The following is a 24730-nucleotide window of genomic DNA, read 5'->3' as shown; positions in this document are numbered from 1 at the left end:
GTTTGACTTCTGTGTCACCTAGAGCTGCCATATTGCACAAACCATATTGAAGGCTCTCGCTGGAGCTCAGCTGTATGTAATGTACAGAAGACACCCCTCTTCCTTGCTTTCTCTTCTACCCTTCTAGATACTTCCTTTTCTTTTTGGATAGCCCCTCCTTCTGTCCCTGACTCCTAAATGTTGAATGCTTCATGATCACTCTCCCTAGATGTTTTATTTCGTCCCTATGTCTTTAAAAGCACATGCTACCAAGGTCAATTCCTTGATTTTCATATTGTGCTATGGTTGTGTAAGATGTTAATATTGGGGGAGCCTAAGGGAAGGGTGCGCATGAGACTTCCCTGTATATTTCTTTGCTATCTCCTATAAATCTATAAGTATTTCAGAACAAGAAGTTAAAAATAAGCAAAAATAAATTATCACAAAACTATAACAAAAATCATGCCCATGACTCATAAAATTATATTTCAACGCTGACCATTCCATCCATTCGACATCTGCTCAGGATTATATAATGCGCATCTCAAACTCAACGTGCTTTATGCACAACTCTATTTCTTACTCCAAACCTTCTCTTCAGGTTATCTAAATCTAAGCATTATGTAGCGTGAAATGATGGGAGTAGTAGTAGCATCAGAACCTGTTTGACTTCAAAGGGGAAATGGAATCAAGATAAGCCCAAGGCTGATCCCTGTAAGGTGGAGGTGAGACACACCTCCACTCTCCAACCTTTTTACTAATTCTGATAATCCATTGCAATGGCCACATAGAACTCACAGACCATACTTAAGAGTTAAGTGGCTTATTAAGGAAGTACCAGGATACAACTTGGGATCAGGATCAACAGGCTACAACTCAGGATTAGGATCAGGAAGCATGTAGGCAAAGCCTCCCTTCTTGAGTGCAGGACAGCTCTTTTAGCTCCTTTTGGTGCAAGCAAGCAGGCCCTTCTCTCTGCAAGGTATGCTCCCTCTCAGCCCCCCTGAGGACAGGCTCCTCTTGGCCCTGTGCTCTGTCATCTCCAGCTCTCTTCCTGGCCTGTCACCGTCTTTGGTATTACAGCCCTTGACCTGTGTTACAGCTCTTTTAGGAGGTTCCTTCCTGCCTCTCTCTCTCTGCTCCTTCTCTCTTCTTTCTTCCTTCTGCTCCTTCCTGCTGCTTTTCTTTCTGTCTGAAAAACCTCTGTGGGGCTGGCTCTTGGTCAATTTCAAGGCATGGGCCCTCCAAGCAGGGGAGCCAAAAACTGACCAATTCCCTCTTGGTAGGCCACAGACACTTTATTTGCATAGTAGGTTATAGATACTTCATTTGCATAGTCTATTGAACAATCCTTGCAAGGTGCATATCAATCACAGGGAAGGCTGTAGCCCAAGACCGGACAAAAAAATATCAAACCTTAAGTTGTTTACAGCTTACCCAGAAAATGTCAGGCAATCTGGACAAAAGTAACAAATCCTCTGGGGTAGAAAACAAGGACAAAGGTAACCCCTCAGGGCTTACAGGAAAAAAAAAAAATCTCAAGCAGTTTTTCCAAAGAACCAAGACAAAAGGCCACAAAAAGGAGCTCATTTCACCACATGTGGTACTAACATCTACCCAGATCCTAGCTTCACTCTTTTTTAACATCATGTCTGTATCCAACATATCCACAAGACCTATCAGTTCAACTTTTAAAATATTTTTAAACCTATCCACTTATCCTCATCCCCATTGTCATTACCCTAGTCCAGAGTTCCTCAGTCTCAGCACTGTTGACATTGTGAGCCAGATAATCCTTCGTTATGGGAGGTTATCATGTATATGTTAAGATGAACAGCATTCTGGCCTCTACCAGGTGTAAGCAGACCTGCCTTCAGAAGTGACAACCAAAAATGTCTCCAGACACTGCCAGTTGTGCAACAAAATTGCCCCCAAGTCAGAATCACTGCTCTGGTCCAAGCCACCATCATCTCTCATCTGTATGACAATAATAACTGATTGACTATTCTTCCTGCTTCTGCTTTTGCTCCTACCATATTGCTTTCTTTACACAGTAGCCAGAATTGTTTTTAAAATATAAATCAGATCAAGTCACTCTCTTACTTAAACAATTTAATGGCCTCTCATTTTATTTAGAAGAAAATTCAAATTACTCACCATAAATTATACAGCTTTATATAATGTAGGCCCTGTTGACCTCACCAAACTCCTTCTGTATCAATCTTCACCTTGCTTGTTGCATCTACGCCACTGTTCTATGCTGTTTCTCACATATACAGAGCTTGTTCTTGCCTAAGGGGCATGGCACTCGTGGTTCTCTCTTCCAGGAATGCTCTTCCCATGGCTGGATCCTTTGCTGTTTTCAGCTTAAAGGTCATCTGTATTAGTTTCCGGTGGCTGTTATAACAAAGAACCACAAGCTGGGTGGCTTAAAACGACAGAAATCTGTTCTCTCACAGTTCTGGAGGCTAGAAGTCTGATATCAAGCAGGGCCATGCTCTCTTCAAAGGCTCTAGGGGAAGATCCTTCCTTGCCTCTTCCTAACTTCTGGTGGTTCCTGGCAATCCTTGGAGTTTCTTTGTTTGTAGATGCATAACTCTGATCTCTGTCTCCATCTTCACATGGTTATCTTCTCTGTGTGTATGCGCACGTGTGTCTGTGTGTGTGTCTGTCTGTCTATCTCTGTGTCACTTTTCCTCTACTTATAAGAACACCAGTCATATTGAATTAGGTCTCACCGTACTCCTTATGGCTTTGTCCTAATTTAACTGATTATATCTGTGAAGAACCTGTTTCCACATAGGGTCGAATTATGAGGTTCTGAGGGTTAGAACTTCAGCATTTTTTGGGGGGGACACAACTCAATCCATAACACCATCTCTTCAAGAATACTTTTCCTTCAATCAAAAAATGGGCAAAAGACATGAACAGACACTTCACCAAAAAGGCCATTCAAGCAGCCAACAAACACATCAAAAGATGCTCAATATCATTAGCCATAAAAAAAAATTTTTTTTTAGCCATTAAAAAAAAAATAGATGCAAATCAAAACTACAAGATACTTTCTCGCCACAACTAAAATGGCACAGATTAAAAAAAAAAAAAAAGACAACAACAAATGTTGGTGAGGATGTGAGGAGATTGGAACTCTTACCCATTGCTGGTAGGGTAAGAGTGTAAAATGGTACGGGCACTATGGAAAACGGTATGGCACTTCCTCAAGAAACTAGAAATAGAGCTACCTTATAATCCAGCAATCCCACTTTTAGGTATATGCCCTAGAGACCTGATAGAAGTGACACAAACAGACATATGCACACCCATGTTCATTGCAGCATTATTCACAATAGCAAAAATATGGAAACAGCTTAAGTGCCCTTCAATGGATGAATGGATAAGCAATGTGGTGCATACATGCAATGGAATACTATGCAACCAAAGAACAATGACAAGGATGTGAAACATAATGTAGCATGGATGGATCTGGACCACTGCGATGTGATGGATCACTTTTATATGGCCGTTCTAGCCGTGGTCTTGTAACTCCCACCAAATTATTGGTGTTTGTGCCCACCAAGGGGATTGCACAGCTTGCCAATAATGCAAATAAGGTACCTTATTATCCTTGTAGGGTAAGACCTTGGAAATAATGTGAATGGAACCCTAACAAGGGGATTGGTCAGTTTTGCGATTCCACTAAGCTTAAAATGAGCCATCCCAGAGTCAGACGGGGGGACCTCACTACCACCAAGAAGAGACAAGAGCAGAGCATGACCTTTGGACCCGTGTTCCCTGTGCTGAGAAACTCCTAGACCCAGGAGACAGAGAGAGAGAAAGTTGTAACACCAGAGAGGGAGCCAGATGGTGAGAAGTGGTGGCAGAGAAACAGCAGCAGCAGAACCAGATCAGTACAAGATGATTCAGTGGGCTTCCTGGCCCATGGAGTGAGAAAGCTGAGTGCCTTTGGGCATGAGGCTTACTGGTGGAGTGGGGTGCCTTGGGACACTCTCAGTGGAGCTAGGTTTGCTGATCCATGGAGTGAGAAGGCTGAGCACCTTCAGGTCAAGGATTACTGGTGGAATGGGTGCCCCTAGGCACTAATTGACAGGGATAAAGATCTTTGTAACAGTTGTCTGAGCAGGGCAGAGGTTGGCCCAAAAGGCCCACCTGTGAGTATGTCCGAGAAGCTGTCCCAACCGAAGAACTGCATCTTGAGTTGCTCTTGATCCTGAATTGTAACCTATTACTTCCCTAATAAACCCCAAAACTGTTAAGTATGGTCTGTGAGTTCTGTGTGGCCATTTCAACGAATTATTAAACCCAACAGAGAAGTAGAGAGTGCCGTGGGAGGGATGGCTAGTGTCAAATATGATGAAAGAAGTTGGAAGGAGGAGGTATGCCTGACTTCCACCTCATAGGAATCAGCCTTGGCCACCTCCCCACCGTTGGTCAGACAAGAGACTACAGGCTACCTGAGGTAATGAGAATCTTTTTCAGTCATTCTCATGTCTGTCTTCTCTGCCTGAGAATTTTCAGATTTTCCCTGAGATTATTCCTTCAAAAATCAACTTTCTGAGTCTCCCATCTTCTTTCATTCAACAGGCATTGAACACTGAAAAAACTTAGAAAAGGGCAGAATGAGGTCCCAGATATCCAGAGCTGCATTGGGGGAAAGGCAGCTATTGAGAGAAAGTTAGATTAAGGATGGGGAATGGAGTAGGAAGGATGTCAGGGAAGGGAGAGAGGTAGGTAGGAGGTAGGTAGTTCAGGATTCTACTCTGAAAGGGCTACACAGTGTGGGCCTAGGACAGGAGTCAGTGAGGAGGGTAAGCGCGTGCGTGTGTGTGTGGGGGGGGATGGGGGGACGATTTAGGAAGGTGTCCTGGCAGTGAGTGAAGAGTTCAGGTGTGGCTGCAGCTGAAACCATGACTGTACTGAGGAGCCTTTGCTGGGGGGGGGGGGAAGGGTATCTTGGACATCCCTTAACCAACACCTTTGTGTACCTTGGGCCCAGGATATGACCTGCCCCAGGCCCCTCCCACCGCTGTGCATGCCTTAGGTCAGGGCACTGTCTCCAGCGGGCGTTCCACTCCACCAGCGCAGCCTAACACCTGCAGAGCCCCACCCCAGATTCTGTGCTGTCGGTGAGTCTGGAGAAGTGCCCCCTGCATGAATTGTTTCTCAGGTCTTGGGCACATTTGCAAATGGTACTCTTCCAAAAAGACTGCACTCATTTTCATTGTGCCTACAAATTATGATTGTGTTCTTTTCACTGCACCTCAGTAGAACCCAGGCTCCAACAGGGGAGCTTATTAAAGCAAAAACTCACTGTGTTATCACCACCATCCCATTCTCTCTCCACCCCCATGTACTCAAGTATGTAAAGGAAAATGTGAAAATAACAAGTGAAGACATACAATATTTTTAAAACTAAGGAAACATAACTTTTAAAGAAGAAAAATACAATATCTGACGTTAACATTTCACTGAATGGGATTAACAGCAGATTCAACACTTTAGAAGGAAGGTCATTGAACTTTAATACATAGCAATAGAATCTGTTCAAACTGAAGTACACAGAAAGCAAAAGGTTGAGAAAAGGTGAACAGATGCTCAGGGCCCTGTAAGATACTATCAGAAAATCTAACAAATGAAAAATAGGGGTTCCAAATCGAGAAGAAAGAAGAACAGAAGAAATGTATTTAAATAAATATTTGTTCCATTTTTACAGATTTGATGAAAACTCTGGTGGTGCAATGGTGAAGTGCTTGGCTGCTAACCAAAAGGTAGACAGTTCAAACCCACCAGCTGCTCCTGGGGATAAAAGACCTGATGATCTTCTCCCATAAAGATCACAGCCTATGAAATCCTAAGGGGCAGTTCTGCTCTATCATATAGGGTCACTGTGAGTCTTAATCAACTCAGCAGCACACAACGACAACACAACATATATTCACAGATCTAGTGTACTCAACAAACTTCAGATAGGATGAACTGTTTCTCTCTCTCTCTCTCTCTCTCACACACACACTCTACACTAAGGCTTATAATAATCAAGTAATCAAAACCCACTGATACAGAGAAAATGTTATAACTAGCCAGAGAAAAAAGACAAACTACAAATAGAAAAAGAAAGATAAAAATTACATCAGAATTCTCATGAGAAACTATGCAAGCCAAAACAATCTAGAGTACTGGAAGGTGGAAATGTTAACCCAAGGTTCCATATCCATTGAAAATATCTTTACAAGCTAGTGCAAGTGAAAACTTTTTCACTCAACAGCTGAGAGAATTAATCACCAGCATACCTTCGCTGCAAAAAATATATCATAATATCATCTGGCAAAAGGAAAATGATACTAGAGAGAAATTTGCTTGTACACAAAAGAATGAAGAGCAATTGAAATGATTAACATGTAGATAAATACAAAAAGGCTTATTTTATTTAAAAAAAATTATTGTTTAAAATAAAAATATGGAGTTCATAACAATATGTTATGGAGTTGAATTATGGGCTTATCAAACCCACATTAATGTCAGCACACAGGCAAAATACTACATGGAATATAATTCAAATTAATAATAAAAATATAAATTTATATTCCCACTTCCCTTCCCAATCATTCATTTAGAACCATAGTAAAGAGTCCTGGACCAGATGTGAAAGACGAAGAGAGGTTATTTCTGGGTAGGGAGCAGGACCACATCATAGAGTGCCCCCTTTCTCCACAGAGCTATGCAGCGGGGGAAGTGAGTCCAAGGAGATGGTGATCTGAGGGTCCCTCATCCACCTGTCGGGGCTCTGGTGCCCAGATTTCAGCACTGCTGTGAGGAGGAGGCTGAGCCAGACTTTGTATCCCCGTCCCCTTGGGAGCCTCTGAACCTGGTAAAGAAACACAGTTCTAAAATCAGAAACCAATCCTGTGGAGGGTTCTTTCTGAAGAGGAAAAGGTGTGCGAAGCCATCAGAAATTTTAGGTGCTCAAAATGTAGGAATCTTGAGGAGAGTTTCTCACCTCATACAGTAGACCCAGGTGAGAACATAGGAGAAAAGGAAGCCAGCCCCTGACCACATTCCCTTCCCAGCCCCTGAGGAAGAGGTCCTCTTCCTCCCATGCTGGTTCCCTGGAAAGCACAGATAGTCAAGTTCTCTGGAGCACCTGGAACAAAAGTGAATAATGGACCACCTGCAGTATGGCGGGGTGGTAATAGGCAAGATGGGGTGGAGGGTCTTGGTGTTCTCTTCATCTTGACCCAGCCAAGCCCCAACAACTGTCCCCAAGCATCCTGGACTCTGCACTCCTTCACCCCAACACCCGCTGCCCTCAGGGACCCGGGCATCTCTGCCCAGCACTCACAGGATACATTGAGCTTGACAGTGCTCTCCACAGTCACACCTGCTCCAGACAGGGTCACTCGACAAGTGAGGTCAGTGCCATGGTGGTGTGGCTCTGGAGTGAGAGTGAGCACCGAGGAATGGGGAGCTTTGAAGTCCAGTGACGTGAGGGAAACCTCAATCCAAGAGAAGGAGGAGACTTCCCCCTCTTACAAGCACATGACACGGTAAAAGTTATGTTCCTGGGGCAGCCAAGTTTTAGGGTCCCCTGAATGTGCATATTGTATGGCTATGTCAGGACAGGAGAGACTCAGGCCCCAGAGTTGAGGACCCCTGAGTGTGCCTCTAAGAGCAGCCTCTGCCTCAGGAAAGCCAATTCCTCCCCATACAACCCCAGTGTCCTGTTCCCCTTGATCCCTCCCTGGATGAGGAGCAAGGGGTTCCATTCAGCCTTTGTCCTGGGGCCCATGACCTTCCCCTGTGGCCTCTCCTTGACCCAATTCTTTATCTGCCACATGCATAGAGAGCTGGTTACCTATGTAATTACATCTGGCAAAACACCCTCTCTACCCTAAAGAAGTATGTGCCCACACTTCCCTTCTGTGCCTCTCCAATTACCAGGAAGCAGTCATAGATCTGGGATATCCAAGGAGGTGGAATAGGCCCTGAGTCTTTTTCTGCACTTTTCCATCTGGGCTGTTTGTGGCCACCGGGACATCCTGGCTTGCATCAGCCCCGTCCCAGTACCAGTGGCCTTAAGCTGGAATAGTTCCAGCTGTAGTGGGGGTAGAAGACAGCGCAGGGCACTTGGACACACAGACCCTCCTCCACTGTCACTGCCTCTTGCACTTGCAGCCAGAATATGGCATCTTGAGCTAGAGACCCTGTAGAAGGCTAAGATCAGCCACAGCTCCATCCCCAATAGCCACTGGATCCTCCCCTTTGGCCACTCACTGCTCACAGCAGGAGCAACAGCAGCAGCACCAGCAGCAGCAGCAGCAGCAATCCCAAGATAAAGGGTTCCTGGGCTTCCTCTGACTGAGGAGAGAAGAGAAAACATAGAGATAAGGGGAAAGAACTGTGGGGACCCACAGAAAGCTGGGGAGGAGCCTGAGACTGCGGTCATTCACGGAACAGGAAATTCAAACTCACATGCGGTCACAACTCATACCCCCACTGCTCAGAGGAGACAGGAACCTCATGGCCCAGAGAACCCAGAGACCTGGCCAAGGAGGACAGAGGAGAAATGCCAGGTCCCCACATCCTACCTCCCAGTATTGGTCACTTTCTTGGGCATCAGAGTCTGAAGAAGGACCTCTGAGGACACTGGATCCCTGAGAGATGGGTTAGTGAGTATTCTAAGTGTCCCCAGACTGAGGTGCTTTTCTGGGACCTGTTGTTCACATCAGGGACCTTGTCCACTCTTGGCCTGGTCCCACAGAGTCAGCCTCACTTAGACCCATGGACAGTCAGTCCTGCCAGGTGTCAGATTTTTTAGGGTCTGTGTGAGCATCGGGGCATAAGAAATGAAGAGGAATACTAGGTGAAGGAAGTGTTCATTCGTTCATCAGACACATAGTGGGCATCCACGTATTTGTGGGGCTGGAGACAAGAGGAGACCTGACTGCCCCTGAGATGTTCCCCATCCTCTAGTGTCACCTCCCTGCCTAACACACAGGAATGTCAGCCTTTAGAACTGTAACCATTCCGGTGATTTTTTTCATGCGCCATTGTAACACACTGGGTATTTTCTAAAAATATGGATGTGCAAATTTTCCCAGCATGCTGATTTGCAAAGTTTCAGAGACGTCTGCAAAATAAGAACCAAGTGACATCTTTTCAGGTAAAGTCAAAGGAGAACACGTGTGTTCTGTGAACCAGTGGAGGAGAAGCATCTTTTCCGTAAGTGCAGTGTGAACTGGCACAACTTTCCTTAGGTCCTCAATTAACATTTCCGTTTATGCAAAAAAAAAAAAAAAAAAATCTGCTTTTCAGAGTTAAATGTGGCTCAAATTGTATCACATTCCCAGAAAATATGAATGGGATAAAACAAAACAAAACCCACTGCTGTCGAGTCGATTCCTACTCGTAGTGACCCTATAGGACAGAGCAGAGCTGCTGCCCCATAGGCTTTCCAAGGAGCAGCTGGTGGATTCAAACTGCTGACCTTTTGGTTAGTAACCAAGTTCTTAACCACTGTGCCACCAGGGCTCCTTGAATGGGATATACAGATAAAATTAAAATTTCAGTTTCATCTCCTGTGGTTTCCCACCTTCCTCTGTGTAGTATGCCACTGGCAAGTCCTTGACACATAGGGCATAAAAGTATATGTTAGCATATTTTTGAAAAACCTTCCAATACAGTCTCTACCTAAGTATTCACTCAACCTTACTAATACAGTTTTGTATCCTTGTTTGATACATGAGGAAATTGAACCTCTGATTATTAAGATAATACTTTGTTCTAGATTGTTAATAAAAAAAAGGAAGAATGCCTTTAGTGGCACATAATAGAAAATACTTTATAACTGGTTTCAACAATAAAGAAGTTATACCATGTTCACAGACTGGAAGATTAAATATATAAATATATACATTCTTATTGAGTTTTATAAATGAACTTTTTAAGCTGTAATTTACATTAAAATGCACCCACTTGAAGTGCACATTTCTGAGTTTTGGCAAAAGTATTCATTCCTGCTATCACCTTCACAAAGAAGATATAGAACATTTCCACTATCCCAATGTAGTTCCCATCTCTTTGTAGCTAATAAATTCCATCTCGAGCTCCAGTCCCATTGACCTGCTTGCTTTCAAGGTGAATTAGTTTTACCTATTTGAGAATATCCTATAAATGTACGCTTTCTCAGAACAAGATTCTTGAAATCAATTCAAGTTATTGTATGTATCTGTAGTTCATAATGTATTATTACTAAGCACTATTTCATTCTATGAGTATATCACCATCTTTTGTCTAATGACTTGCTGGTGTACCTTTGAGGTTTTCCAGTTTGGGGCTGCAATGTATAAAGCTGCTCTGAGTATTCAGGTACAAGTCTTTCTATGAACAGGTTTTCATTCCCATGAGTATACCACAAGAAGTGAAACTGTTAGCTCAAAGAGTGACTGTATGTTCAACTTTAGCAGGAGTTTCCAAATCGTTGTCCAAAGTGGTTTTAATCATTACCACTCTCATCATCAATGTGTCAGAATTCCAGTTGTTCCACACCCTCACCAACAATTAGTATTGCCAACCTGTTAAATTTGAACAATTCTAGTGGGAGTTTAGTGGTATTTCATTATGTGCTTTTATTTTTTAATTTCTATTTAAATTTACATACAGTAAAATTTATTTTTTATGGCATACAGTTCTGGGAGATGGACAAGTGTATAGAATTGTATAACCACAGCCACCATTGAGATATTGAAGAGTTCCATTACCCAAAACATTTCCTCTTTGTGGCCCTTGAGAGTCAAACTCTTTCCCCATCCCTAACACCGGAGAATCACTGATTTTTTTCTCCATCCTTTTTGTATTGCCTTTGAGAGAATGTCATATAAGTGAAATTATACAAAATGAACCCTTTAAAGTCTGGCTTCATTCACTTAGCGTAATGCATTTGGGATTCATCCATGTTATTGTGTGTATCAATAGTTTGCTTCTTCTAACTGCTGACTGGTAATCCATTGTGTGGATATGAAATACCACCATTTTGTATACTTTTTTTTTTTTTGTATACGTTTACAAGTAGAAGAACATTTGAGTTGTTCCCAGGTTTTGATGACTATGAATAAAGTTGCTATGAATATTTTCACATGTAGTTTTCATGGGAAAATAAGTTTTTATTTCTTTTGGGTAAATACCTAGGAGGCAGATTCCTGAGACTTGTGAGTGTAAGTTTAACTTTACGTGGAATTGGCAAACTCTTCTCCGAAGTGGTTGTGCTATTTTGCATTTCCACCCGAGTAGACGAACGTGCTGGTTGCTCAACATCCTCTCTCAGTATCACTGGGGTTTGCTGTTTTGTTTGTTCAGTTTTTGAGCCATTCTAATTAATGTCCAGTGGTTTCTCATTCTGATTTAATTAGCAATTCCTTAAGGAAAAGTGACATCAAGCATGTTTTCATGTACTTATTCACCGCCTATTTGTCTGCTTTGGTGAAGTGTATGATCAAATCTTTGGCTTATTTGTTTAACTGGGTTTTTTGTTTACTTATTTTTTTTTTTTGAGAGTCTTTTAATATATTCTGGGTACAAGTCATTCATGGGATATATACTTTGTTTATATTTTCTCTCCATCTGTAACTTTTCTTTTTACATTCTAAAGAATGTCTTTTACAGAACACCAGGTTCTATCCCCCAAAACCTGTGGCACACATGACATTACCTTCTAGTGTATCAGAACATGGGAGAATAGAGCAAGGAAGATAAAGAGGGAGAAAGGCTTGGAGGCCGGATGGGGACATTCTGGGGTTACAAAGCTCACATAGGCAGGAGCTCACTGAGCGCCTTTGGAAAATGCAGAGATGGAACTGAGAAGAATTCTCCATTTTCTGTTCCTCCACCACAGGCCACTGTTTCTTCACTGACCCTGGGAACCCCGGGACAGCTACCCACTCAAAACCGGATGCTGTGGCTTGGAATTTCTTCCTTCTTCACCCCTGAAAGTCCAGGTCATGCCCAGTCTTCTCACCCATCCCAAACCAGCCAGCATAATGAGCAGCCAGCCCAGCCATCTCAGCCTGTGATCCCACCATCATAGCCTCCATCTGTTGTCTATCTCTCCCTTGGAGCTGCATTCAATACAGGAGCAGGTCAATGTCTGCCCACCTGTCTGGAACTCCTGCTAGTGACCCTGAGTGGAAGGAAGAAAGGGGTCGTACCAGGGCAGTGGATGTACAGTAGGTTCAAGAGGGAACTGAGGTCCAAGGGCGAGCTGGACCCTTATTTCTTTCTACCTTTTCGGGACCCCGTTTATTCCTTCTTTGCTTACTTATGTCCATAAACATTTAACAATGATAATGCTTTGCCCTTATGGGAAAATATAATAGGCAGAATGCAGACCCCTCAAGATGCCCACATCCTAATTCCCAGAACCTGTGAATATGTTATCTTACATGGCCAAAGGGACTTTACATATGTGATTAAATTATGTATCTTGCTATGGGGAGATTATCTTGGTGGGCCCAATGTAATTACAAGAGCCTTATAAATGAGAGAAGTGGGTCAAAAGAGTTACTGTCAGAGTCACAGAGAGATTTGATGATGCTACACTCCTGGCTTTGAAGATGGAGAAAGGAGCCCTGAGCCAAGAAATGCAGGCGGCTGCTAGAAGCTGGAAGAGACAAGGAAACAGATTCTCGCCTGAAGCTTTCAGAAGAAGCGCAGCCCTGCCCACAACTTGATTTTAACATAGTAAGATCCACATCAGACTTCTGGCCTCCAGAACTGTAGGATAACAACTCTGTGTTGTTTTAAGCCACTAAATTTGTGATATTTGTTACAGCAGCAACTGGAAACCAATATAAAAGGAAATAGCTGATGCCAAAATCTTGTTGCCTCCTTCCAATAATCCTGTGATAAAGATGCCATCATCTCAATTTTACAGTAAAGGAAATTAAGGCTGAGACATATAGGTGATTCGTCCATGTAGTAATTATGGATTTAGGACCCAAATAAGGAGAAATAGTATGATGTCTTACTGAGGGTATCCTAAGGGCCAGGCCCTGGGATAGGTGCTGGATACAGAGTGATGCACAAAGCAGACGTGAAGCTTGACCTTGTCCAGCTTATCTCGTGGTACAAGAAGCAGACAGTGAACATTAACAATAAGCAAATAAATATCTAACTCTGAATTATTATATAATGGACAGAAGGGGGAGCTGTGTGAGAGAATAACAAAAGCCCAATCAGAACTACCTCTGTACTCCAGGAGAACTGGGTGATTTGGGGAAATCACTGATCCCCACAGTACAGGAACATCCATGGGATTAAGAGGAGAGAGCTACATTGCCTGGGAGGGAGGTGACAAAGGTTCTACTGAACTCCTCCAGCGACTGCCCTTGTCTCTATTCCCTTTTACAGCACAAATACTCAAAGGGTTGCTTGTACTCACTCCCCACTTTCCCCCCTTCAGTTCTCTTCTGAATATGTCCAGTCATGTCTTCACCCCTTTCCCACCACTCCAGGGAAACCACAGTTGTCAAGATCACCAATGACAAAGTGTTTCTGGATTGAAACGGCCATTTCTCAGTCCTCACCGTACTACACCCATCAGCCACACCTGACAAAGTGCTCATTCACTCCTGAAGTGTCTGCCTCACTGGCACCCAGGACAGGACACTTTGCTAATTCTTCCTTATGGGACTGTTCCAGGCTCTGTCCTTGGGCCCTTCCCTTCTCCACCTGTCATCAACACCTTTTTACCTCACCGATCGCCATCACATCACACTAGGTACACATTTTAACACCGCCAGCCTGGATCCCTCTCCTGACCTTCGGACATTTATATACAATGTCTACCTGATGCCCCACTTCGAGGTCATATAGCCCCTCAGAATTAACATCCCCATCAAAATCGTGCCCTTGGAGTCCTTTTTATAAGACACCTCCACCCTTCCAGTTATCCAGGGACAACTTCTTGATGTCATCCTTGCTCTTCTCTTTCCTTCAATCCCCACATCCATTAGAAAATCTTGTTAGCTTGATCTTCAAAACGTATTTGAAACACATATCCTCATGACCAACAGTACCTCATGGTCCAAGCCTCCACCACCTCCTCCCTGGAGCATCCGTTAGCACCTTCCTAATCTCTCTGTTGTTGTCCTGGTCCCAATCTGGTCTATTTTTAACAGAGTAGCCATGGAGATCCTGCTAAAATGAAAGTCCTACCATGTCTCCTCTCTGTTCAAAGGGTTCTGGATTCTCCCATTGGTCTGCAAGACCCCTCATTGTCTGTACCATCCTCCCAGCTGCTCCTCTTTCCTCTGCCTCCCGCTGCTTAAACACTGGTCTTCTTGTCATTTTCATTTGCACATCAGGCCTGCTTCTGCCTCAGGGCCATTGCACTCATGGTTCCCTTTATTCTATCTTCCTGGGATCTTTTGCTTTTAGCTGAACACAGAGCAGGCTTCTTCTCTGCCCTCAGATCTTTGCTCAAACATCACCTTCTTACACTATTCAATGTGGAAATCCACCCCAAAATGTCTCATACTTCTTTCCCTGTATTATTTTCCTCCAAACATAAACCACTATCCACCATGCTTTAATTTTATTTATTATTGGTTTCTCTTTATTTATATCTTTGTTGTCTCTAGAATGACAGCCACTTGAGGACAGAGATTTTTGAGGTCATGTTCACCAAGGCACCCTGTACCTATGACAATGCTGGCATGTAGTAGGTGTTCAGCAGTATTTGGTGAAGGCATCTACGAATAAAGGACTGAATGAAACTCCTCTGCTCAAAACCATACACTGAATGTTAAACACACACACACACACATAAACCACACACACACACACATTCACACACATACACGCACAACACAGATGACATTTCAGACTGGTCTTGAAGAATGAGCAAGACTTGTGTAGGCAGAAATGGGGAAGGAAGGGCATTTCAGAAGTAACTGCATATGCAAAGTTATAGAGTTGCAGAGGGCTTGGCTGGGTTGGGTGTGGTGAGACATTGCGTCATGCAGGGGGAGGGAGGGATCTGGCTGGGAGTTCCAGCAGGGGCAGGTCACGCGAGGCTTTGAAATCCAGGCTATGGCATTTGTACCTATTTTCCAGCCGTGGAAAGGAAACATCAGTGCTCAAACTGTGGAGGAATGTAATGATAAATTGCACCTGGAAGCACTGTCTGGAGGTCTGGGTTGGGAGATAGATGGGAGGCAGGGAGGTGAGGTGGGCTCAGTGATGGAGGGAAGAGCTGAGGCCACAGGAATGACCAGGGTCAGTATGGAGTAAAGAAGGGCATCAACATGAGCTGTGCTGAGAAGGAAGGATGGACAAGTTTAGTGAGTTATTAGATCTAGGAGAAGGAAGGGAGGACAGAGTGGAGAATGACACCCTGTTTTCAGCTTGAGAGACTGCAGTCAGCTGAGTCATTGGAATGATGACAGCCAACAGGAGAAGTGGGTTGGGAAGGTAGATGGGCAGCTCAATATCAGCCATGCTGAGTGGAACAATCATGAGGGCCATCCTGGGGAAGGTGTCTAGGCGGGATGTTGGGAAGTGAGATGCCCATATCACTCACCTGAGAGACTAACCCATGAATGTGTTTGCATCCTCCATGCCTGTGTCCTCCATGCCCACTGCTGGCCCAGCTGCTGTATTCCTGCAGGATCTCATGCTGAGTGAAGACAGCAGAGAACCTCTCAGTCTGGCCAGATAGGGGATAGTGGGCAGACGGACTCTCTGTTCCCTCCTAAGGATCTGGAGGGTGACTGAGGTAGGATAGGACAGAGCTACCCCAGAGACCTCCTTGATGAGAGCTGAGATCCAGGCCTGACTATTTTTGGCATATGTGGAATTCTCATCACCAGTGCATTCTCCCACCTGGCTCCAGGCCCCCTTGACCCATTGGAGCCCCTCTGGTACTTGGTTCTTGGGTTCAGTGGCCTTCCCTCTGCCCTCCCCATGTGTCCCCTTCCTCCTGGGAGTGGTGCTCACATGAAGTAGGTGAGGCAGAGGCAGGGGGGGCAAGGTCTTGACTGTGAGTGCCCCAACGGCCATCAGAACCACGTCTGCTATGGTCCCAGGCATCCCTGTGGGGGGGTGAGAGGGGGACTGAGTTACCCCACACAAAACTCCTGTGTCCTTCTGCTCCCAATAGGACTGGACATTTGTTCTCCAGGTCCCTCAGGCATCACTGGATGTGGGTCACATGCATCCAGGCCTCACCTGACCCACAGCCTGATGTCCAAGGGGTGGAGAGAGGGCTCTGGGTCCCACAGGTGAGTCTGAGCCCAGAGGTGTGGTCCCTGCTGAGCCACAGGGGTCTGTTCAGTTAGGCTCAGATGAGCTAGGGGTTACAGGTGTGTGGGGTCAGGTGTGAAGCCCTTTGATGATCACTCTGCAGGGAGAGACTCAGGGAGACTTGCTGGGAACCCAGTGGGTTCTGAGCTTGGCAGGTGAATTCTCCTTCATCCCTGATTTGTACTTGAGGCAGCTCCAGGACCCCAGGGTTCGAGGGCTGTGAGGGGTTCGGAGCTAGGCTCTCCTGGAACCAGCTCAGCCTGGCAGGTGGATTGCTGTTGGCAACACAGACAAGGTGCAGGGACTGGCCCTCCTGGGCTGGTAGTGATCAGCCATTTCCTAGGACTGTAGATTCTGGCAAGAAAGAGAGGGCAAGAGAGAGAGAGAAACAGACAGACAGACAAAGAGGTTGTTATGGATTGAATTGTATCCCCCGAAAGTGTATCTTCGGTGCATGTGAATGTGACCTTGTTTAGAACTGGATTTTTGCTGATGTTATCAGTTAACACGAGGTCATGCTGGAGTGATAGTAGTAGTTGTTGTGGCTAGTTGCCTGAGTCAATTCTGACTCATGGCAACCCCATGTGTTATAGAGTAGAATGCTCTATAGGATTTTTTTGGCTGTAATATTAATGGAAACAGATTGCCAGGTGTTTTCTTCTGTAGTACTGCTGGGTGGGTTTGAACCACCAATCTTTAGGTTAATTGTTGAGTGCAAACCATTTGCACCACCTAGGGACCTTTACTGGAGTGTGGGTCTTAATCAATGAGTGGTGTCCTTATAAAAAGAGAAGAGACATAGAGACAGACACACAGAGAAGGCAGCCATTTAAGATAGAGGCAGAGATGAGAATGATGCATCTGTAAGCCAAGGAATGGCAAGTATTTCTGGGATTCAACGAAGCTAGGAGAGCGGGAGGGAACAGATTCTTTCTCAGATCCCTAAGAAGGAATCAACACAATCAACACCCTAATTTCATACTTCTAGATTCCAGAACTGTGAGACGGTAAATTTCTGTTGCTGTAAGCTACCCAATTCATGATAATTTGTCATGGCCACCCTAAGAAACTAACACAGAGGTGAGGAGAAAGAAAAGGTACAGAAAGAGACAGGGCAAGGGGGACAGAAACAGACATGTAGATACGGAATGAGAGCAATGAGACTCTGTACAAGGGATCCAGAGAGGGAGTGAGCCCAGAGCCCAGAGCCTGGTGGAGGCCTTGTTTTCTCCACAAACAACAATGTAGATTCATTTCTGCACTGATAGAAAGCACAGCATGGGGAGGTCCTGACATCATAGGATGCCCAGACAATTTGTTTGTCTTTCCTTGGATCCATGTCCTTTTTGCTGTTCTGCCTTCAGAATCCAGATTTATTCCAAGGATTCTAGTCTCTTAAATCAATAACCTAATTTTACAACTTGAGTAACTAGAAAAAGAAGAATAAGCCCAAAGCTACCAGGAAGAAGGAAACGACATAGATCACAGTGGAGATAAGTGAAGTAGAGAATAGAAAAACAATGGATCTTATTTTTAAAGATCAAGAAAATTTAGCTAGACTGACAAAGAAAAAAAGAAAGATGCAAATAACTAAAATCAGAAATAAAACTGGTGACATTACTATGGACCTTACAGAAACAAAAAGGCTTATTAGAGAATACTATGAATAATTGTGTGCCAACAAATCAGATGACCTAGACTACATAGACAATTTCCTAGAAAAACTATGCAAATTGACTCAAGAAGAAATAGAAAATATCAACACACTCATAAAAAGTAAAGAGATTAAATGAGCAATTAAAAAAACCCCAGCAAAGAAAAGTCCTGGACCAGATAACTTCACTGCGGAATTCTACCAAACATTAGAGAAGAATTGACATCAACACTTCTTAAATTCTTCCAAAAAATAAAAGAGGAGGGGACACTAACTAATTCTATGAGGACTACCTTACTCTGATTCTAAGGCCAAAGATACCACAAGAAAGAAAACTACAAATCAACATTCCTTATGAATATATATACAAAATTTATCAATAAAAGACTAGCTAATGGTATCAATAGTATATTAAAAGTATTGTACACCATGACCAAGTGGAATTTATCCGAGGAATGCAAAAATGGTTCTACATAAGAAAAGCAACAAGGTAATACACTACACTAATGAAGAAAAAGAACCACTTGATTGTCTCAGTTGATGCAGAAAAGGCATTTGACAAAATTCAATACCCTTTTCTGATAAAAACACTCAATAAATTAGGAGTAGAAGGGAAATTTCTCAACATGATTAAGGGCATTTATGAAAAACCTATAGTTAACATCGTGCTCAATTGTAAAAATCTGAAAGCTTGCCATCTAGGTCAGGAACAAGACAAGGATGCCTGTTTTCCCCATTGCTACTCAATATTGTGCTGGAAGTTCTGGCCAGAGAAATTAGGCAAGAAAAAGAAATAAAAAGTATCCAGACTGGAAAGGAAGAAGTAAAACTATATCTTCACAGATGACATGGACTTACAGAAAAAGAATTCCAAAGAAACCACAAAAAAAGTGTTAGAGCTAATAAATGAAATCAGAAAAGTTGTAGGGTACAGATCAACACGTTAAAATCAGTTGTGTTTAAATGAACAATCTGCAAAGGAAATTAAGAAAACAATTCAATTTTTAACAGCACCTAAAAGAATGAAATACCTAGAAATAAATTTAACCAGGGAGGTAAAACCTTGTTCACTGAAAACTAGAAAACGTTACTGAAAGAAATTAAAGGCCTAAATAAATAGAAGGACGTTCATGTTTATGGATTGGAAGTATTAATACTAAGATATCAATACTACCTAAAGTGATCTATAGATTCAACATAATCCCTATAAAAATTCCAGCAGTTTCTTTCTTTCTTTCTTTCTTTCTTGCAGAAACGCAAAAGCCAATCCTCAGATTCCTGTGGAATTACAAGCGCCCTCAAATAGCCAAAGCAATCTTGAAAAAGAAGAACAAAGTAGGAGGGCTCACAATTCCCAATTTAAAAACCTACTATAAAGCTACAGTAATCAAAGCAATCTGTTACTGGCATAAGGGTAGACATATAGACCAATGGAATACAACTGAGAGTCCAGAAATAAAACCAAACATCTATGGACAATTGCTTTTCAACAAGCATGCCAAGCCTATCCAATGGAAAAGGGGTAGTCTCTTCAATAAATGGTGCCGGGACAACTGTATCTCCACATGCAAAAGAATGAAGTTGGTCCCACGACTCATACCATATGTGAAAATTAACTCAAAATAGATCAATGCCCTAAATATAAGAACTCAAACCATTAGATTTTTAGAACAAAACATAGGGGTAACTTTCAGACCTAGTTTTCAACACTGAATTTTTTTAGATATGACAGCAGAAGCATGAGCAACAAAAGACAAAATAGAGAAATTGACCTTCATCAAAATTAAAAACTTTTGTGTGTGAAAGGACTTTATCACAAAAGTGAAAAGACAGTCTAGGGAGTGGGAGAAAATACTTTGGAGCCATGTATCTACAAGGGTTTAATGTAAAGAATATATAAAGAATTTTTACAACTCAACAACAAAATGACAAAGAATCCAATTGAAAAAATGGGCAAAGGACTTGATTAGACATTTCTCCGAAGGTGATATACAAATGGCCAATAAGCACATGAACAGATGGAAATGTAAATCAAGACCACAGCAAAATACTACTTCACAACCACTAGGATGGCAATTATGAGAAAATAGGAAAATAACAAGTGCTGGAAGGATGTGGAGACTTGGAGTCCATCCACTTCTGATGGAAATGTAAAATGGTGCAGCCATTACGGAAAACCATTTGGCAGTTCCTTAAAAATTTAAACATAGAATTACCATATAACCCAGCACCTGCACACCTACGTAAATTCCCAAAAGATATGAAAGGACGGACTCAGTTGATACTCTGCACCAGTGTTTACTGCAGCATTATTCAAAATAGTTGAAAGGTGGAAAGAACCTAAGTGTCCATGATGAATGGATAAACCAAATGTGGTATATCCAACAGTGGAATATTCCTCAGCCATAGGAAGGAGAGCAGTTCTGATATGTGCTACAACATGGATGAACCTTGAAAACATTATGCTAAGTGAAATAATTCAGATACAAAAAGACAAATATTTTCCTGGCACTTAAATGAAATTTTCTGAAAAGGCCAGTGCATTGAGACAAAAGTTTACCTGTGGTTACTGAGGACGGAGTTGGGGAAATGCGGAGTTATTAAGAAAGGGGTACTGAGTTTCTGTTTAAGGAAATGAAAATCATTTGGAAAGTGATAGCGGTGATGTTTGCACAAAATGGTGGACGTAATTAATTTCACTGAATTCTACACTTAAAAATGGCAAGTATTTTGTTATGTACATTTTGGCACAATAAAAACAAAACAAACTACACAGAGCTATCAATATTCGCCTGATAATGGCAAAGATCGAAAGGTTTTGCTTCACACTGGGTTGATAAAGCTGGGTGGGAATGTAAACTTGATCACCCTCAATACAGAGTAATTTGGCCCCATCTCTCAAAATTAGAAAGAATGTATCATCCAGCCACTTTGCTTAGGGAATTTATCCCACAGACATACACACACACTTCTAAAAGTAGATACAAGTAGATCAAATATACAAGATCACTCATGGTGTTCATTTCTTTTTTCTTAGTGGAAAAACTCAGTGTCATCATTTTCCTTTAATAGGAGATGTACACAGAACTAAAGTCCATCCATGCAGAGGGATACTGCAAAGTCAGAGGTAAAAATGAGGACAGTGTTTACTACCGATGTCAAATGACCTCTTGGACACATCAGGTGGACAAACCAAACACAGAGCAGAACTGTTCCCTTCTGGGGAGGGGAGCTGGCCATCTGGGGATAAACTGTATCGGGCATTTTAAATTTTTCCATGAGAACATGTTACTCTCCAAAATTACTTTAAGACAATTGGAGGAAATAAAAAGATGACGCTGGGGAATTAATCAGGAGAAGGTTGATAAGGGGCATAAAAGGCGGGTTCTGCTGTATGAATTTGGCATATAGCCGAGGGGGTTGTGGAGAAGTCCGAGGGGAGTAAAGGCAAGCAGAAGTCACAGCAGACAAGGTGCTGAGGATGGAGAGGGACCTCTGGGTCCACCTCTGGTCACCAGTGTGAGTCCAGGAAGAGGCAGAGGACCCTGGCCCAGCCTCTGCTCCTGACAACCCCAGGGAGGAGAGGTGCTTCCTATCTGTACCATTTCCTCGGGAGGCAGTTATAGTCAAATTCCACGGAGAGTCTGGGAAAGAAAGACACAGCTGATCCACATCAGTGGCAAGGGCTGGGTAGACACTGGCCCTCGATGCAAAGGAGATACAGAAATATGGAAGAGGTGGAGGCAGGGGTCCCCCTGAACCCTAGCCAGCCCAGATTCCAGAACTCAGCATCCCACCCAATGTCCAGGGCCCTGACCCCCTCCAATCCCTGCTGCCCTTGGGATACCCCATCAGGGACCTGGGCATCCTGGCTCAGAACTCACAGCACACGCTGAGTTGGATGGTCTTCGTCATGATCATGCTAGTTCCTGAGAACTTCACCTGACAAGCGAGGCTGGTGCCATGGTCCTGGGGCCGTGGAGTAAGGGTGAGCAGTGAGGAGCAGAGGATAGTGGGGCCCAGGGAGCTGAGGATATCTCCTATCAGGACAAAGTGGGGGTTGTCCTCTGATCACAGGCCCAGGGCATAGTTCAGGCCGTGTTCCTGTGGTGGCTGGACTCCAGGTACCCTGGATCTGGACAAAGGGGGTCTGGGTCAGAGCTGTTGAGAGATGGGGAGACACAGGATCTAGAGGGAGGTATTCCAAGGTGTGTCCCTGAGAGAAGCCTCAGGCTGTAATCCAGCTCCTCCCCTTGCACCCTGCAGGTGTTACTCCCAGCCTCCTCCCAGCATGAGGAATAGGGGGTTCCATCCCACTCCTGCCCTTGGCCCTGTGACCCTCCCTGTGACTTTTCCTGGAGTCTATTCCTTACCTGTCACATGCACAGACAGCTGGTTAGATGTGTAAGAATGTTTCACAGTATTTCCTCTCTCCACCATAAAGAAGTATGACCCCTTGTCCTTCTTCCAGGCATCTCTGATGCTCAGGGAGCAGTTGTTGGTCTTGAGGTCCTCAAAGAGGTGGAATCGACCCTTGGTTTCCTCTTGCACTTTTCGAGCTGGGTTGTTTGTGGCCACTGGAGCATCCTTGTTAACATTGGCCCCTTTCTGGAACCAGTAGCCGTAAGCAGGGGTAGAGTCAGTCCAGCCGTTCCCAGCGGTAGCCTCTTCACTTCCAGCTGGAATCTCGAATCCTGAGACATGGACCCTGTAGGGACACATGGGTCACCCGCAGCTCCAGCCCAAGCCACCACTGCTTCTTCCCCTCTGCCACTCACCTTCCCATAGCATGGGCAGCAGCAGCAGCAGCATGTCTGGGTTGGAGGCGTCAGGTCCCTCCAGGGAAAGCTTATTTCTCAGGGTTCTCTCAGGGAACTAAGATCTGGAAGTGAAAGCAGAAACAGGAACATGGGGATGGAGTAAGAACAGTGACCAATGACCATCCACAGAGAAGGAACCTCAGACCCAGACACTGTCAGGGCTGATTAGCCCTGGGAAACCAGCCATCACCTCCTCCACTTCCACCTGAGTGTGACCCTAATAGCTCACAACCTGTTTTCTTCTTTTCAAAATGGATGATGTAGAGCTTGACATAAGTAATGCCAGAATGATACTCTAAGTAATCTATACTTTTTTTTTTTATTATTGCACCAGCTGCATTGGTCTTTTTCCAAAGGGGTGCAGAGCACTCTCAGTTTCTGTGGCCTTGGTCCCTCTCCTCTTCTTTGTTCTCATGAGAAATGGCCTTCAGCCTGTGAGACAGCAGCTAGGAAGACTGCCTGGTGCTTTTGGTCTGCAATTTTTTCTTGCTCCTTATCTCAGTCAGAATGGACTTGGCAGGCCAGTTCCACTAGCTGAGAGATTCTTATGTAAGTTTTTTCAGCCTGTTACAAATATTATACATTAGAGTCCAGATGTCCGAAACACACACCTTCAGTTTAATAGTTTCCTGCAGTTGTTTTGTGATGTATATGACCATCCATGGGCTACATGCTTAAAAACATTAGGTAATCCTTTCCAAAATGATATATAAGCTCTGATGTAAAAATTGCTTTTGGGGGACTCCATAAAGGAGAGTCTGCATTGCTGTCGGCACCTCCCCCCCACCATTGGTATCATCTCCTAATAAAACTTTCTCTCTCTTTCTGACTTGGAGTACGTTTCATTGGCTCGACTGCTCCAAGGCATGCACCCCAATCAGGTTAACATGAGGAACCCTAAGGCCAGAGAAGGTGAGAGACGTACCCAAGTTCACATCCAACGTAGGGCCTGGTCCAAGTCTCCTGTCTCCCTGTCAATGCCTTTCCCTTTGGGTGTCATGCCATTATGCCTGTAATATGAAAATGGGTCCCATCTGGCCCAACCTTACTGAGTCATGGGCTCTAGGGATTTGTAGAGGTCAGTCCTGCTGGGGTGGGGCCTAGGAGAGACTTGGGAGCTGAGATCAGGAACATGAGAGATGGAGAGGCCAAGGTGTGTGAGGGAGGCAGCTTCTCCTCTCTCTCCCTCCCTCAGCACCCATGTGGTGGGTGCCCCCTCTCTACACAATAAATTGAACACAACCCACCCAGATGCTGCTTTCTAGGAGTCACTGTCCAGTGGGGAGTTATTATGTCTTCTGGCATCTGGGGCTCCCCCGAAAAGAGCTGTGACGGAGGACCCACAGGCAAGGGTGGGATCATTCCCTCCAAGTTGGAGGCTTCATTCTCAGGAGGACTGGGCAGAGAGTACACTTCGACTCTGGGGCCATGGAGGTAGGGATTCCATGTGCTAATACTCACCAAGGACATAGAGGAGAGTCCAGGTCATAGGAAGCCCCAACGACTGAAACCATATCTGTACAAGGCATGTGGTAGGGAAGAAAGTGGTAAGAGAAGGGGCATATTTGGGAAGGGATGGCTGCGTCTGGGTGCTAGGACTGACCTCTTCCCCACTGTTGACTCACCTGGCCAGGCCACATTTTTCTTTGTTAGTCTAGGACAGGGGGTTGGCAAATATTTTCTATAAAACGTTTGCAGACCATTAGGTGCTGGATTGCAACTATTCAACTCTATTCTTTTAACATGAAAGCAACCATAGAGAATACAGAAATGAATGAGTGTGGCTGCTATCCAATAATAGCTGTATTTTTCAAATCCATCTCTTTACATTTTTATTTTAAAAAAGAAATGAAAAAGGGAACAACGAACCCAAACCAAAAACAAATAAACAAAAAGGCTGCCACTTGTCTCTCTGTCTAGGCAGCTCCGCATAGCAGGTTAATAAGAAGTCAGTTTCTTCAAA

The 24730-nt window shown here is 43.9% G+C and overlaps 1 pseudogene; it reads right to left on the bottom strand.

The window, feature by feature from the left end:
- Positions 1–20229: 20229 nt before the first annotated feature.
- Positions 20230–22812, bottom strand: LOC126086018 (sialic acid-binding Ig-like lectin 8; annotated as a pseudogene).
- Between the last annotated feature and the right edge of the window lie 1918 nt (positions 22813–24730).

This window comes from Elephas maximus, chromosome 11 (genome assembly GCF_024166365.1).
Source record: "Elephas maximus indicus isolate mEleMax1 chromosome 11, mEleMax1 primary haplotype, whole genome shotgun sequence".
NCBI classification, from domain to species: domain Eukaryota; kingdom Metazoa; phylum Chordata; class Mammalia; order Proboscidea; family Elephantidae; genus Elephas; species Elephas maximus.
This window is presented reverse-complemented; position numbering and strand designations above follow the sequence as displayed.